The following is a 17,213-nucleotide window of genomic DNA, read 5'->3' as shown; positions in this document are numbered from 1 at the left end:
GAGTTTCCCAGAGGAGAGGGGTAACTAATTGATTAGTCAATTAATTAGATGTTAGGTGTGCTCATATTGTCAAGGGGGAGGGGGGAAGGTTAGGGAATTCCCAGAGAGGTGGGAGTGGAGGGGAAGAGGTGGGGGTTTCTTAGAAGGATGGATTATCTCCAGGGGGTCGTAAATCAATTTCCAGGGGTCATAAATCAATTAGAAAAACGGTAGGTTAAGGAGGGGTTGGTAATCTGCGTCTGAATGTATACTTGCCCCTGAATGTACGCAACCTACACAAACTAAATGTGCCAGGTGCTGTACATCCCATCACTAACGTCTTATTAGACTTATAATGTGGAAGTATTAGTGATATTTCTGGATATGCAGATACGTCGTTGGAGAATTTGAACAAGTTGTAATGAAACTACAATATATGTATATACACATAGTTGTCACCTCAAAATGTCGAGCTCGGTGAACTATATGTCTGTTCACAGTGTCACAAACTTCGAAGCTGTATGTCATTCAGCATATTATAAGACCAGTACAATAATCCAGAATTTAGATCTATTTTTCACACTAATGTCTCACCGAACCCGCGAAAATTGTATCTTAATTACTTTTATCATTGGAACTGCAATCCTGAAGCTTTCACTTGTGGGCAAGCTCCATTCAAAATCTCTCATCAGCGTAATAGCGCGTGCTGGAACAACATGAGGTCCTGTAGAGTAAGTTGTGAGGTGGCACTGGCAGGCAGGCAGAGTGAAGCACACAGCAAACATTCAGATATATTTTATGATAATGAAATTGACTACAGAACCGAAAATGTTAGACTCAGCTGTTCCAGACAGCGAGATACTAGCGGTTAGAAAATGGTTAATAATGCATTGAACATAAAACTTTGGCTAAGTCTATGTACAAATATCCACGAATTCCCTGTTTTTCTTTTTTTCTTTTTGTGCAGATGGCAAGGTGAGCTACATCCGTTTACCAGACGTAATCTGCACTCGCGAGTGGTGAAAAAAATCTAAGGCCATTCAAAAACGACCCTGCTTTTGTGCTACAACGTATATTGAAAGATATGATATGTTCGATAGTTTTCAGTCTCTCCAATTTCAGAGGTCGCAAGTACATCCTGACTAGACTTTGGGGACAAATCTCTTTTGAGGAATAGGGGCTTGATGGATGACTAATCGATAAAGAGAACGAACCACTGCAGCTCTACCATCAAAGAAACGTATTTCAAGCGACTAGTTTCGGGGAAAATTAAAATAATTTTCTTTCTTTGTTATTTATTATTGTGAGATGCCCATTCTTACATAAAAACTAGTTCTGGGAAAAATACTGTTGATTTCTTAATAATTGCTAGTCATTTCCGTTTGTCTGATTGTGGTAGTGAGCAAATACATGTGTTGTTAAATAAATGTTATTGTAAAATGAGCTTACGCGTGTACGATCCTAACCCAGACCCCAAACTGTGCCCTACAATTGCGTAAACTGAATGCAGTGTTATTTAGATACAGGTACCACGCAAAACGCCGTTCCTCACAGTAGAATATGAAGCTACACTTCAATGGGATAAATGACACAGAAACTGGACCACATGTGATTCGCGGCGTCTTGTGAAGTGCAAATCGGTATCTCTACATGTCGTGCAAGGCACTGAGTGCTCAGATGGTCCAATCACGCGTTTAACTCGCAAATCGTTCTGTGATGCTTTGGAGACGCATTCCACAGCGTGATTTGGGTCCAGTCTTGCAGATTACTAACATGATGCAGCATTTTTATTTCAACATTATCGGTGGCCAAGTGCTGCCCTTCCATGTACATCTGCGTGTTGAGTATGCTGTGGACACTCCCATATTCCGAGACGACAATAGCCAAGTTTATAACCGTAAGTTACCGCTTTGACTCACAATCGTTAATCCTATCGCATCATCGCTGGCCCGCCAAACGACTCTATCTTTTTTCTATAGGTAATTTCTAGGACTACTCGCAACAGCGGGTGGAAAGAAGCAATCACCATTTCCGTGATCTGGTTGTTTTACTGGTATGAAATGAAATGGCGTGTGACGAGGGCCTCCCGTCGGATAGACCGCTCGCCTGGTGCAAGTCTTTCGATTTGACGCCACTTCGGCGACTTGCACGTCGATGGGGATGAAATGATGATGATTACGACAACACAACACCCAGTCCCTGAGCGGAGAAAATCTCCGACCCAGCCGGGAATCGAACCCGGGCCCTCAGGATTGATAGTCTGTCGCGCTGACCACTCAGCTACCGGGATCATAAATGAGTGGGTTCGGTTGGGTGTGATTTTCCTGAGTAAATTTTTGGGTTCTCTTGCTCGCCGAAATGACGCCGTCATCAAAAGCAGACGCGGTGTTCTACAGCACATCGTGGTGTCTCCTGGGAACGATTCTTTGCTTATTCTGGTCTGCTTCCATGTGTTGTTCACCCATAATCCTACCGGAATCGAATAAACTGGTATGGCCTGTCTTGCCCTGTGAGGTTCAAAACAGGTAACCGCTAACTTATTGGAAATAATGAGGAAACTGTTACTGGTAGCTTCTTCTATTTCCAAGAAATTCTTGTACGGGTAGTTGAATAACTCGTAAGTGAAACATTTTAGAATGTATTGTGTAGTTACGAGAAATACAGAGTGTGACAGTGCGGAAGGTACATGCTTTGAGCTGTGATAATATTAGTGATTCTGAACAAAAAAACTCATATGAGTAGTTTTCGAAGAAGCTAATGAAAACGACGGGTAAGAGGAGAAATGCAGGTAATAGTAAATGAAATATTCTGTTGTAACTTTTTGTTTAATTGTGTCCATCTCATCACAAAAGATGCAAAAAAAGGTCAAACTTGCACTGCAATGCATATGTGCGATCGGACATACACACACACACACACACACACACACACACACACACACACACATATATATATATATATATATATATATATATATATATATATATATATATATATATATTTATATATTTAAGCGAGATGTTCCTCCTCCATGTTCACTCTGCGTTTGTAGACTTCGATCTTAAGCCAACTCTACGAACACTAATCCAATGGAGTAACATCGGCTGACCTCGGTGCCCAGGAAATGACTCCACGGTGACCGATGCAACACCCAGGAAACGTTTCACTGTCACTGGCTCTATGAAATATGCAGGAGCTCTGTCGTTCTGAAAGTACATAAGACGTCGCGTTGCCAAAGGAATACTTCACAGTATTCCGGTAGCAAATTTTGAAGGAAATAAAGATACCGTACTCCATTAAGACGATTATCTAGAACAAGTGTATCGATTAGTTACTCATCAATAACGCTAATTCAAATGGTCAGTAAAGACAACACTACATAGCCGAATGTCGCTTGGGTTGTATTCACATTTAAGTGCTGGTGAAGAAGGACATGAGACTAAAGCCCTTTGTTTGCAAGCAGCAGTATATCGAATACGGCTAAGGAAAGGCTTCCGGTACAGGACATAACTTTCATATGCGTTGTTAAGGTGAAGTACTACAGATAACCGGAAAGATATATAAAATCATTAAACATCAGCATTGTTTTAATGTAGGTCATTTTTAGAGAGGAACTTATGAGTTATTAGAATACATTACCGTGCCTAGCAACAACGTCATCTTTCGAATCATTCCACTAAACGTCTCATATTCTCTGTTGATAGTCTTTCGTGGAAGAAACGGGAAATTTGCCTGATCCTACGAGGTGTGGCTAGAAAAAAACCGGACTAGTACTGGTGAAACAATAAAACGAATGCAATAAGGCTGAAAGTCGCGTGGCCTGTCACGTGACTCTCGCACTGGCAGACCATTGTCAGCAAAAACTGATGCAAACATTGAAAAAATCGGTAAACTTGTTCGACAAGATCGCCGTTTAACAATCAGAGCAGTGTCTGAGTTAACAGGAGTTGACAAGGAAAGTGTTAGGCAGATTCTTCATGAAAGTTTCAACATGAACAAAGTGTGTTCAAAAATGGTTCCAAAGTGTCTCACAATTGAACAGAAGGAACGCCGAAGAATGATTTGTTCTGACATCCTGGAAAACATTGAAAGTGATCCCACCTTCTTACAAAATGTTATTACTTGCGTTGAATCGTGGTTTTTTACTTACGATCCCGAAACTAAACGCCAATCGATGCATTGGAAAACTCCTGGTTCTCCACGACAAAAAAAAGCACGAATGTCAAAATCGAAATTCAGGGCAATGATGATTGTTTTTTTGACATCAAAGGGATTGTGCACATTGATTGGGTACCAGAGGGACAAACAGTGAATCAGCATTACTACATTAGCGTCCTGGCTACCCTACGTGAGCGAGTACGGAGAAAACGGAACGATTTGTGGAGAAAAAAGTCATGGATCCTTCACCAAGACAATGCCCCAGCTCACAGCGCGTTGTCAGTGAAGACGTTTTTGGCAAAACACAACATTCCCATCTTAGATCATCCACCCTACTCACCTGATTTGGCCCCCTGTGACTTTTTTCTTTTCCCTAAAGTCAAGTCAGCTTTGAAAGGAACTAGATTTGAGACTGTTGAAGCAGTAAAAGAAAAAGCGACGGAAGTAATGTATGGACTTACCGAAAATGATCTGCAGCATTGCTATGAGCTGTGGAAAATTCGTATGGAGCGGTGTAGAGACCGAGGAGGAGAGTACATTGAAGGAGATAACATGAAATTGTAAATAATTGTAAATAAATGTTTTTTCCAGCATCAGTCCGGTTTTTTTCTAGCCGCACCTCGTATGTCGTGCTTGGTGTTGACCATCAGAAGCCATCTTTCTCAGTACGGCTTTTTCAACTAGAGAGAGATATTTCGAAATATTTGTGAAAAGTTAAGGCCTGACTTTGATGCCATCGGCTGCAGTGTGGCAGGCGCACTATGCGTGTGCAGAGTTGCATTTTTTTTTTCTAGCGAAATTTTTATCACGTCACGTCTAATCTTACACGCAAATAAGCAATCTCACAATTCCAAAACGAAAAGAAAGTAGTTCTCCCTGACTTGGCTCGTTGATTTCAGATATTTCGCATGCGTTTGGCAATGCAGAGCCGCCTCCGTGACCGAGGCCACTAACGCACGCCTGTGCGATGGCGCAAGGCTCGAATCTTGGTGGTGGATGAAATTTTCACTGCCAGTACTTGGCCGGCAAGGGGGGTAGACGTGGTGGCGTAAAGCTCCTGATCACCAGACTGCGCGCCTATGTCCTGGATTAAATTCCAAACATCTCCTGAGTTTCTCACGACGTGAGGGCATGTGACACTGTTGAAAGTGGTCCGCACGTCAGATACTGAAGTTAAGCTCGGCGGGCCGCCTTGGTACATTCCTCAGGTTTATGCTACACTGTGTGATCAAAAGTATCCGGACACTTAGTTGAAAATGACGTAGAAATTCGTGGCGACCTACATCGATAATGGTGGAATTCAGTATGGTGTTGGCCCACCCTTAAAAAGCGTTGATGACAACTTCCACTCCCGCAGGCATACGTTCAACCAGTGCTGGAAGGTTTCTTGGGGAATGCCAGCCCGTTACTCACGGAGTGCTGCATTGAGAAAAGGTATCGATGTCGGTCGGTGAGGCCTGCCACGAAGTCGGCGTTCGAAAACATCCCAAAGGTGTTCTGTAGGATTCAGGTGAAGTCTTTGTGAGGGCCAGTCCATTACAGGGATGTTATTGTCATGTAACCACTCCGCCACAGGCCGTACATTATGAACAGGTGCTCGATTATGTTGAAAGATGCAATCGCCATCCTCGAATTGCTCTTCAACAGTGGGAAGCAAGAAGGTGCTTAAAACATTTATGTTGGCCTGTGCTGAGATAGTGCCACGCAAAGCAACAAGACGTGCAAGCCTCCTACATGAAAAACGCGACTACACCGTAACGTCGTCGCTTCCGAATGTTACTGCACTACACTACACACGGTGCCAGATGACGTTCTCCGGGCATTCGCCACACCCACGCCCTGCCATCGGATCGCCACAGTGTGTACCGTGATTGGTCATTCTACACAACGTTTTCCCACTGTTCAGTCGTCCAATGTTTACTTACGCTCCTTACACCAAGAGAGACGTCGTTTGGCATTTACTTGCGTGATGTATGGCATGTGAGCAGGTTTTATCACCTCCCGCCTAACTGTCATAGTACTTACAGTGGATACTGATGCAGTTTCGAATTCCTGTGTGATGGTCTGGATAGATGTCTGCCTATCACACATTACGACCATCTTCAACCTCGGCGGTCTGTGTCAGTCAACACACGAAGTCGTTCAAAAAAATGTGTGTGAAATCTAATGGGACTTAACTACTAAGGTCAGCAGTCCCTAAGCTTACACACTACTTAACCTAAATTATCTTAAGGACAAACACACACACCCATGCCCGAGGGAGGACTCGAACCTCCGCCGGGACCAGCCGCAGGACGAAGTCGGCTTGTACGCTTTTATGCTGTACGTGTCCCTTCACGTTTTCATTTCACTATCACATCGGAACCAGTAGACCTAGGAATGTTGATGAGTTTGGTGGTGGTGGTGGTGGTTTGTGTTTAACGTCCCGTCGACAACGAGGTCATTAAAGACGGAGCGCAAGCTCGGGTTAGGGAAGGATTGGGTAGGAAATCGGCCGTGCCCTTTCAAAGGAACCATCCCGGCATTTGCCTGAAACGATTTAGGGAAATCACGGAAAACCTAAATCAGGATGGCCGGAGACGGGATTGAACCGTCGTCCTCCCGAATGCGAGTCCAGGGTGCTAACCACTGCGCCACCTTGCTCGGTGATGAGTTTGGAAATCTCGCGTACAGACAAATAAGACAAGTGACACCTAATGATCTGACCATCTGAACTTTTTGAACAAATGCTCATAGGTCTTAAGGTATGCATTTTACAGCCCATGTTTACTAGACGTTTCTGCTTCGGATGATCGTTCCTGTCATACCCCCGGATATAACCACTCTTCCGTGGATACCCTGTATATAGATGTGTAGGTACTGGTTATAGTAATTCCCTGTGGAACTCTCAACTGGACGCCACTTTGATGGGTTGAGTGTCCCTAACCTATCCTAGTTATCCACCTAGAGTAAAACGTCGAATCCCGACTACTAGTCGTTACTGGTGAATCTCTACATCATTGAAAGGTGCTAACTAGGTTGAGAAGCAAATTGAAAAACACCTTACACCATTACGATTCGGTCTCATGACGTTCCAGTTTCCAGACATTTGCTTTACCGCTTGAACATCAGACCACAAATGTATTCTGATCTAGTATCGGTGCTCTCTATAGTTGGGCGGCTATTTACTGCTTCTATCGTCAGACACCGCCTCTTCTGTAGCTGACCGACTCCTAGTTCCCGTCACTGCTGCGAGATGTCACTCCAAACACCGACTAAATATCGAACAGATAACAATAAATGTATCACACACTTATCATTACTTACCGGAAATAAATTATACAAATATATATTTCTCACCAATCATTCTATCTCTTAGTGAAAGCTATATAAAAGTTCCTACTGCAGTTTCTGAGTTTAGCCTGAACATACGGACAGAAACGGTGGCAGGGTGCAGTGGTTTCACAGTACATGTTACACAGTTTCAGAGCTTGTCCAGCGACGGTATAGAGCGTCACAGTTACAAGCGCCGGCGCCTGTAAATGTATGTATATACAGGGTGATTCCGTGATGATGGTACAAACATTCAAGGATGACGGAGAGGGATAAATATATTAATTTGAAGTAAGGTTCCCTGTAAAGGAAACTAACGAGTCTAAAGTTACAAAATCATTCCGACACCTCTGATAGTGGAATACACGTAACGGTACTGTTGTTGCTAAGAATGTGAGGCATAAAGCTTTCCAAGATGGTACTATGGGCAAAGACAAGAAAAAGTGTCTGGTAAACATGGACTAAGAAATGGATAGTTTAAAAGTTATGAGCACTTGTTTATTAGACGAGAGGTGTTTCACGCTAGTGAAGAGGAACAAGTGGTAATAGTCTCTCAGGTACGCACCTTAGAGCCCATGTTTTCGGAATTTTTTTTCTTCTCTTGTTCCATACTATTAACTCTGAACGTCGCATACCCTACATTTTTAGCAACAACAGTACCAGCAGATCTATTCCACTGTCAGAAATATCAGAATGATTTTCGCTTACATCTTTCGACTCGTTCGTTTCCTGTACATGGACTTGATACAATTATCCTTCTCCATCATCTTAGAAAGTCTGTAACATCATCACGGGAAAACCTTGTACATACGTACATTTACAGGCGACGGCGCCTATAACTTCGACGCTCTAAAGCGTTGGTGGATGACATTTCTAGACATGGGTTCCTACGTAAAACTTTATCTACTAAGTCCCCTCTACAACCTCCAGAAGTGTGCAACATGGAGTATATATATAGGGTGCATCTGGAATGAATGTAGAATAAGAGAGCGCTGGTAGAATGGGTCATAACGAGCATATTTCACATAGCAACTACATTTCTCGTAGCAACCCATGTCCGCATCCCTTAGCGTATGGCACTAGGCGTCATTGAACAGCGTCGCGCCCCGAACATGCCACCCGAGTCGTCATGGCAACAAGTCTTCAGGCGACGATTTCAATGTATTTGTGACATCTAGGTAAAAAAATACCACGTCGGGTTGCAGTTTTATGACCTATATTTGCAAACTCTGTAGTCGACACAATTGCGGAATTGCAGGTAGGACAACACTACCGATTTTCCGTCTGTTACTGGCACGTGAAGGCGTTGCTTTTGCCTGTGCGAATGCCTGTTTGATAGGTGTTGCATATAGGACAGCAACTCTGCACACTGTATAGTCTGGTTTTCTATGCCCCATTCTGTCATCAAATGTGGACACTCTTGTGTTTGTTACTGTGTGGAGCGGACAGGAAATGGAGGGCTATTCTTGGAAGGAAAGGGCAGATATGTTTTGCGTTTAGGGGGCTGCGGTACGAAATGCTAACGCTGCCCAATGTTTATACGTTCGGCGGTTTCTGAATCGTCGAGTGGCAGATCCACGCACATTTACTGCCATTCACAGGTCCCTATGTGACACAAATTCGCTTGAAGCATGGATTCCACTGGCACATTCTCGTAATGGCAAATACGCATTTAAGGCCTATTTCGAAACCCGGTGTATTCATTTTGTGTTACAGGTGCCAAGGCCTGGCGGACATGGTTGTCAACGTACACCAAGACTTGAAGAGGAGGCGTTAACACTGCTGGAAAACACACCCTCAACAAGTTCGCGGCGTGTTGCACGTGAAATGACAATTTGGCGTGTGTGACATGAAGTTGATTTGCTCCCCTTCAACCTTCAGAAGCTTCAAGCGCTTTACCCAGACAATTTCCCACGTCGAACTGAATTCTGCCAGTGGTTTTTGCAAAGGTATGAAATTCAAACGGACTTTCCGAACTGTGTTCTATGAATGAGGCATCCTTTACGCGAGAGTGTATGGTCGACAGCCACAATCGACACGTGTGGGTACGGAAAAATACGCACATCATCTTTGTTCGTGGTCACTAAGATCGCTTTGCTGTCAACATTTTGGCCGGTTTGGTAGGCAATAATCTCGTCGGTCCGTACATGTTCCCCCGCCGACTGAACACAAAGAGATACTTAATCTTTTTATGAGCAAATCTTGCAGACTTGTTGGAACATAGTCCACTGAAAGTGCGACAACGAATGTGGTACCAACTCAATGGTGCATCTGCTCATTTCACATATGCATTGCGATTGCATTTTGATGAAACCTTGGCGAGAACTGAATAGGACGCGGAGGGCCGGTGGCATGGACTGTACGTTCCCCCGACCTTACACCCACAGATTTTTTCTTCTGGAGCCACCTGAAATCTGTTGTCTATGAGACACCCATTGATTCTGATGAAGAGATAATAGTGCGCATTATGGTAGAATCCGATGCAATTTCCACTTTGCTAGAAGTGTTTAAAAGAGTGCAACAGTTACTCCAGCGTCGTGTCCATTCAAGCTGGAGGGCATAATTTCGAGCGCTGATCTCAGAGATTTGTTTACTTCAAATTTTTGCTGAATATATTCTTCTACTACCCAGAGCACAAGAACGTACACAGTACCACCACTCCACTCTTTCGCATACTATTGTTTACATTCAAAAAATTCCGAAGTGCTATAATAAAACTTCTTTCAGCTGCTAAGATAGTGCATACCTAATAATACAGATTCTTTGTACGAGTATAAGCATATGTATGCTTTGATGATCTTACGTTGTATGATCATTTGGTCCGTTTGCTGTTCCTTGTACATTTATGTAATATATGAAGATCATTCGATACAAATTTGAATGGATGGCTAGTGACCTCACTGTGAGTGGCTATTTTAGATGTATCATAAGTATTTGTGTAGGCATTTATGTGATCACTCTGCATTTTTTGGAAGTTTCTTCTAATATAGAGTACATAGACTACATGTACTACATACTACACTGGTGTACAAAATTAAAGCAACAAATGTAAATATTACAAGGTTGTGTTTATTTTTCCACGAAACAGTCGAAGCAGGTGATAAAGTAGAAAAAGTGTAAAGAATACAGAACGTAAACAACTGCAATATGCTTAAAGGAAGAAAAAAATATTCTTCGTTTGCTCCTCCTTAACGGATTTGCACACACATTCCGACAACTAGTTAGAGTGCTCAGAGTGGGGTGTGAGCACATCTGGCAGATATACACGTCTGACAACGACGGGGCATGCTGTGAACGGTATCATCAATCTCATGTTGAAGCAATAACGCCCATTCTTCCTCGAGAGCTGCTCACAAGTCTTGGAGAGTGGTTGGTGGATGCTGACATGATGCAACCTGTGTCCATAGTGCACCCCAGAAATACACTATGGGATTCAAATAGGGAGAGCGAGTAGGTCACGCCATGCGTTCAATATCTCCCGTTTCCAAGAAAACATCAACCGTTCTTGCTCTATGAGGTCGATCATTATCGTCCATCAATACGAAGTCTGGGTCCGCACCACCTCGTAACAACCGCATAAGAGGTCCCAAGATCTTGTCACGATACGTGACATCAGTTAAGGCTTGCCGATTAACCAATACAATTTCATGAAGAGGTGTTCATATGGTCAACATAGTTCCAGCCCACAACATTAGAGACCCTTCTCGATGTCGGTCTCTTTCCATAATGTTTGGGTCTCGAAATCGTGTTCCACGTTCAAAAATGGTTCAAATGGCTCTGAGCACTATGGGACTCAACTGCTGAGGTCATTAGTCCCCTAGAACTTAGAACTAGTTAAACCTAACTAACCTAATGACATCACAAACATCCATGCCCGAGGCAGGATTCGAACCTGCGACCGTAGCGGTCTTGCGGTTCCAGACTGCAGCGCCTTTAACCGCACGGCCACTTCGGCCGGCGTGTTCCACGTTCCATCCAGGTGCGAATGCGTGTACCAGTAGGTCTCAAACAATAATGGTCACTCAGCCAAAGCCTTCTGTACATCATTTACCTCCAGATGCCATGTGCCATACTAAGGCGGTATTGTCGTGCCCTTACATACAAATAATGGTACTCTCTATCTGATATCACAAGTAGTCGGCCCTGCCATGGTCTTTGGGTTACTGTTTCGGTCTCTATAAATTGTTACCACACCCAAGAAACAACAAAACGATTCAGATTAACCCATCGGGCCTAATCAGTTTGCGACTGTTCTGCTTCCATTCTACTCATGGTCTTCCACTGCAGAGAGTCTGTTAGGCGTGTTCTTTGTGTCATACTGCTCCGTAGGTGACTGTGTACACAGCGATTGTGGATGTGGGGCTACCCGGCAAATACTATCCAGTTTGACCGTTAGCGTGGTTGTCCGTTGGCCGGCGTGCAGAACGCAATTGTACGGACATCTGTTGACTGTTTGTATGATTGCGCACAGAATTAGACAAAAGACGGGGAAATAGCAGTTCGTTGCTTTAATTTTGAACACCAATGTATTTAGCAAATACGTAATTGTACGTGTTAACTTGTCTGTCATTTATGTTGTGTCTATGTGTCAGCTGCAGTTAATTACCTGTTAAGAAACCGATTTTGTGCGGTCTGAATATATCTTTCATATGTGGCAGTTCTTTTAATATTGTTTTTTTTTTCGATCGAGGCTGTCTATAAATGATGATCTCATACAAAAAAGAAAAAAATGATAATAATTTTTTACTCTTCCTTCTTGATCTACAGCTCGTAACTCTGAATCAGTGGTAGGTACTTGATGGGAGTCTGAATCGTGTCACTTCAGTATATTTTTTCTATTTTTGTTACTAAATCTGTTTTGCAATGGAATAAGATACATGGTACACGTATTCTTCCATTATTAGTGATAGGAGAACCATATTGTGTGACTTATTTACACAGGTTTTCGAATAGACGCTTAATCGCAGCTTCCTCCTAAAACGCCTCTTCTCTGCGGCAAAAACATTCATTTTAGAGAGATCGTATATTTCTATCGCTGACGTGATGGCTATCGAGACTGTAAGAACTTTTAACATTTCGGTGCAGGCGCTGAAAAAAGTTCTAAGTGAAACGCAAAGTTCCGATAATGGAAATGTAAGTTAGGGATATATATATAGAGATCTCTCGGAATGGCGATCGGCGGTGGAAGTTTGTGGCACGTGTTCTTTGTTCTCTCTCTTCCTCCGACCGATCGGCCCATGTTGGCGCCCCTTCCGGTTCTCTGAGTGGCTCTGGCTGGGAAGAAGCACGTGCGGCGCGTGTGCCGGCGATACTGGAAGCCTGTCTTAAGCTCCAGCGCTCCACCAGCTTCGTGATAAGGAGAGGGACTTCCAAGACTGCGGGGCTCCGTGTGTTTGGTCTTCTCTCTGCCCCACATTACTATAAGGTTCAATGAAATGAAAACGCGAGACACACGGGGAAGATAACAATTGGCCATGTGCGAACAAGGCTCACGCACTGAGGGTTTAGTGGACAATGTATACATATCTCGAAAAAATAGGCAAAAGTAATTGAGGATCGGGATTACTAGGTTGATGAATCGTATATGTATAGTTCATCAATCCTGGAAATCGAGATTCTCAACAACTTTTGCCTATTTTTGATATAGATACTCGCAAGATATCAGTCCCAGGAACTCCACGACATTAACAAAATCTTTAGGTGATATATGAAGATAGAGAATGAAACGTCCCCTTTTTGAACAGTTATACATGACTGTGCTTAAACTGACATACAATATTTTTAGCGCAACGCAATCTGACTTTCAAAAATCCCTACAAAAGAATGGCCCTGACTAACATTAAACTATACCTTCCAGAAATCAATTACCTCACAAAAATCTTCATTACTCGAACTACTGCAATACAGCGAGCGCCACTACTGCCAGCTAAATAAAAGATTCAAACTACGGAAGGCACTAACTACTAATAGGCATAGTTAGCAAATGAAAGATTTTAATAGAGAACAAACAATATATTTACCTTAATAGTCATAATATATATAGCAGTTCATGACAAATTTCAAAACTCCGCCATCTCTCTCTCCCCACATCCACCACTGCTGGCGGCTCACCTCCAACTGCGCAACGCTAGGCGCTGTTCACATCCAGCTGCCTAACACTACAATGGCGAGTATTACAACAATGCAAAGCAGCCACAGACTGCACACAGCACAGCCAGTGGTTTTCATACAGAGGTGGCGTTACCAATAAAAAAAACCTAAACAGCCTACTTACAAGAAGACTTAATAAAATATTTTTATTTACTTACCGACACGTGAGTACAATTTACATTTTACGTTTGCATGCAGGAATGTTCGTCTCTTATGCTATTATGGACGAGCAGTGCAGTGTTCTAATGGCAAAAAGATATTTTTTATGTGACACAATTAAAGTCTAAAGTTTTAAGATTTTTTTTGCTTTAATTGTGTTGTGAGAACTTGCTTCTCGCGAAATCTCATGATTCTACATCATTGGGAAATACCCTATAGATTCTGACGAGTGAGGTTTCGAGTATTACAATATCTGACATAAATGTCTGTATGTATTGAATGCATTGACTTAGTAGGTAATATTTTACACCACGAAGGAACATACACCCTAGTATGTGACATACATTTGAACTTGACACACGAGTCTTTTCAAGAGATGAAGGGGTCTTAACAGACGGACAGATGGATGAAAAATGACAAAAAATATTTTTCATGTTACATAATTACAAATTAACAATATTTGGATTTTTTCCTTTACTTGTACTGGAAACCTTGTTTTTTGCAAAATTTCATGATTCTTGGTCAACGGGAAGTACACTGTAGATTTTGAAGAGTGAGTTTCCGAGTAACAAAATATGTGAGATAAATGGTCTTATCTTTTGATTGCATTTACTTAAAAGCTTAAAAGTTTTCCACTACTAAGGGACCATAGACCTTATATGTAGCCTAAATTTGACCTTCATACGCCTACTCCGCAAGGAAGTGTTATAGGCTCTCTATTGTTCCTGATCTATATTAACGTCATAGGAGACAATCTCAGTAGCCGTCCTAGATTGTTTGCAGATGATGCTGTCATTTACCGTCTTGTAAAGTCATCAGATGATCAAAACGACTTGCAAAATGGTTTAGATAAGATATCTGTATGGCGCGAAAAGTGACAATTGTCCCTGAATAAGGAAAAGTGTGAAGTTATTCACATGAGTACTAAAAGAAGTCAGCTAAATTTCGATTACGCGATAAATAACACAAATCTGACAACTGTAAATTCAACTAAATACTTAGGGATTGCAATTACAAATAACCTAAATTGGAACGATCACATAGATAATATTGTGGGTAGAGCAAACCAAAGACTGCGATTCATTGGTAGAACACTTAGAAGGTGCAACAGGTCTACTAAAGAGACTGCTTACACCACTCTTGTCCGCCCTATTCTGGAGTATTGCTGCGCGGTGTGAGATGCGCATCAGGTGGGACTGACGGATGACATCGAAAAAGTACAAAGAAAGGCAGCTCGTTTTGTATTATCGCGAAATAGGGGAGATAGTGTCACGTGAATTGGAGTGGCAATCATTAAAACAAAGGCGTTTTTCGTTGCGACGGGATCTTCTCATGAAATTTCAGTCACCAGTTTTCTCTTCAGATTGCGAAAACATTCTGTTGCCACCGAACTACATAGGGAGAAATGATAATCACGATAAAATAAGAGAAATCAGGGCTCGAACAGAAAAAATTAAGTGCTCGCTTTTCCCGCGTGCCGTTCGAGAGTGGAACGGTAGAGAGACAGCTTGAAGGTGGTTCATTGAACCCTCTACCAGGCACTCATTGTGTATAGCAGAGTAATCACGTAGATGTAGATGTAGATGTACCTGTTCCTGAGAAAAAGGGTTCCTCACAGTCGCACAGACAGACAGACAGACAGACAGACAGGCGGACAACAAAGTGATGCTATAAGGCCTCCATTTTTACAGATTGAGGGACGGAACACCAAAAGGTAAGTAAACCATTTATTATTCCAAAGTTGAACGCCATAAGTGTTATTTTTATCCCACAATAAGACAAGACAGTCAGTGGCTTCACTGAAAAATGTTTGCTGTTGCCTACAGACCATGATTTTTTCTCCAATTTATTGGCTTTCGGTTCGAGCCCATTCAGCAATCTGAGTTATGGAAAGTCGTTACGACAGGGTACTGAATATGATGTGCTTGACACAGTCAGGCCGCTTAAATATCTCGGCGTAAGGCTATAAAATGATATGAAATGAAACGAGCATGTCAGGATTGGGGTAGGAAAGGCGATTGGTCGACTTCGGTTTATTGATAGAATTTTAGGAAAATGTGTTTCACTGTAAAGGAGACCGCATCTAGGACGCTAGTGCAATCTATTCTTGAGTACCGCTCGAGTGTTTGGGATCCGTACCAGGTCAGCTTAAAGGAAGGCATCGATTCAATTCAGAGGCTGGCTGCTAGATTTGTTACTGGTAGGTTCGAACAACACGCAAGTGAGGCATTAGTGAGAGAGAGAATCCGTTATACAAAGCAAGAATCAGTTAGTCTGCACAAGTCTGCTTTCACTTCATCTAAATTTGTGAAGGTTCTGTCAGCGGATTTCAGGGTGTGGATGATCGCTCTTGGATTGGACTCGGCGGCAAGTCATGGCACTTCAAACTTCCAAGTTCCTTGGACTTACACTCCTTTCAGAACAAGAAATAAAATATGAGGACTTACTATGTTCAGTTTCACAGATAAACTACTGAGCACCGCTGTGATACCTGTGTTGGAGAATTAAACTTTACCCTCAATCCTAGTACTTCGCCAATCAAAGAATTTACCAGAGCCGCTGAACTTACCAACGAGACTGCTGAAGAAATACAATGGGTGACATGAATGACTGTGACTAAGATGCTCACTTGCAAGCAAAACGTTACCACCGACGAGAGAAAAACGTTCCGATCCTTCCTGCTGCCACATTTTATTTCAGCATGATGAAAAATTTATTACACGACTCAGCGTATCGTCGCCTCCAGAGGGTTTCTATAGATGTGGTACAACGGAAGACACGCGTTATCCTCAAATACAGCCATGTGGCTTATAACATACATAACGAAGAAGTTCCGCTTCTCCTCATCGTGAGCAATACTGAAGCTCCAAAATGATATCTAGACAATCATATCGCTTCGCTTTTGAACCCTTTGGTAGAGAAACGTGAACATTATATACAAAACTCAAGAACTTTTAGCTCCAACCAACCGAAATATTAGTGAGTCTCGATGTGGTCTCTTTGTTCAGACGAGTGCTTGTGGTGGAATCAAAAAAATGGTTCAAATGGCTCTGAGCACTATGGGACTTAACTTCTGAGGTCATCAGTCCCCTAGAACTTACAACTACTTGAACCTAACTAACCTAAGGACAACACACACATCCATGCCCGAGGCAGGATTCGAACCTGCGACCGTAGCGGTCACGCGGTTCCAAACTGTAGCGCCTAGAACCGCTCGGCCACTCAGGCCGGCTCTGGTGGAATCGCTATATCTAAAAGGAGGTAAGCTGGAAGAGCACATCCTATATGTTTTCAAAGATATGTTTACCTCTTCTAACTTGACACTCAAAAACTAATTTTTTGAAAAAAAAAACACTGACAGTTTTGACGTTGGTGGCCTCCTGTCTACAACAGTAGCTAACATTTTAACGGAAAACCGTGAGGACAAACCATTTCAATCAAAGTATAAAGTATAA

General features: G+C 42.6%; 1 non-coding gene across 1 annotated transcript; it reads right to left on the bottom strand.

Annotated features, from left to right (window-relative positions):
• Positions 1-16,902: 16,902 nt before the first annotated feature.
• On the bottom strand, positions 16,903-16,986 carry Trnap-ugg. The gene has a single exon. It is a non-coding gene; the product is annotated as a tRNA-Pro (tRNA).
• Positions 16,987-17,213: the final 227 nt, after the last annotated feature.

Source organism: Schistocerca americana, chromosome 1, assembly GCF_021461395.2.
Source record: "Schistocerca americana isolate TAMUIC-IGC-003095 chromosome 1, iqSchAmer2.1, whole genome shotgun sequence".
Taxonomy (NCBI): domain Eukaryota; kingdom Metazoa; phylum Arthropoda; class Insecta; order Orthoptera; family Acrididae; genus Schistocerca; species Schistocerca americana.
This window is presented reverse-complemented; position numbering and strand designations above follow the sequence as displayed.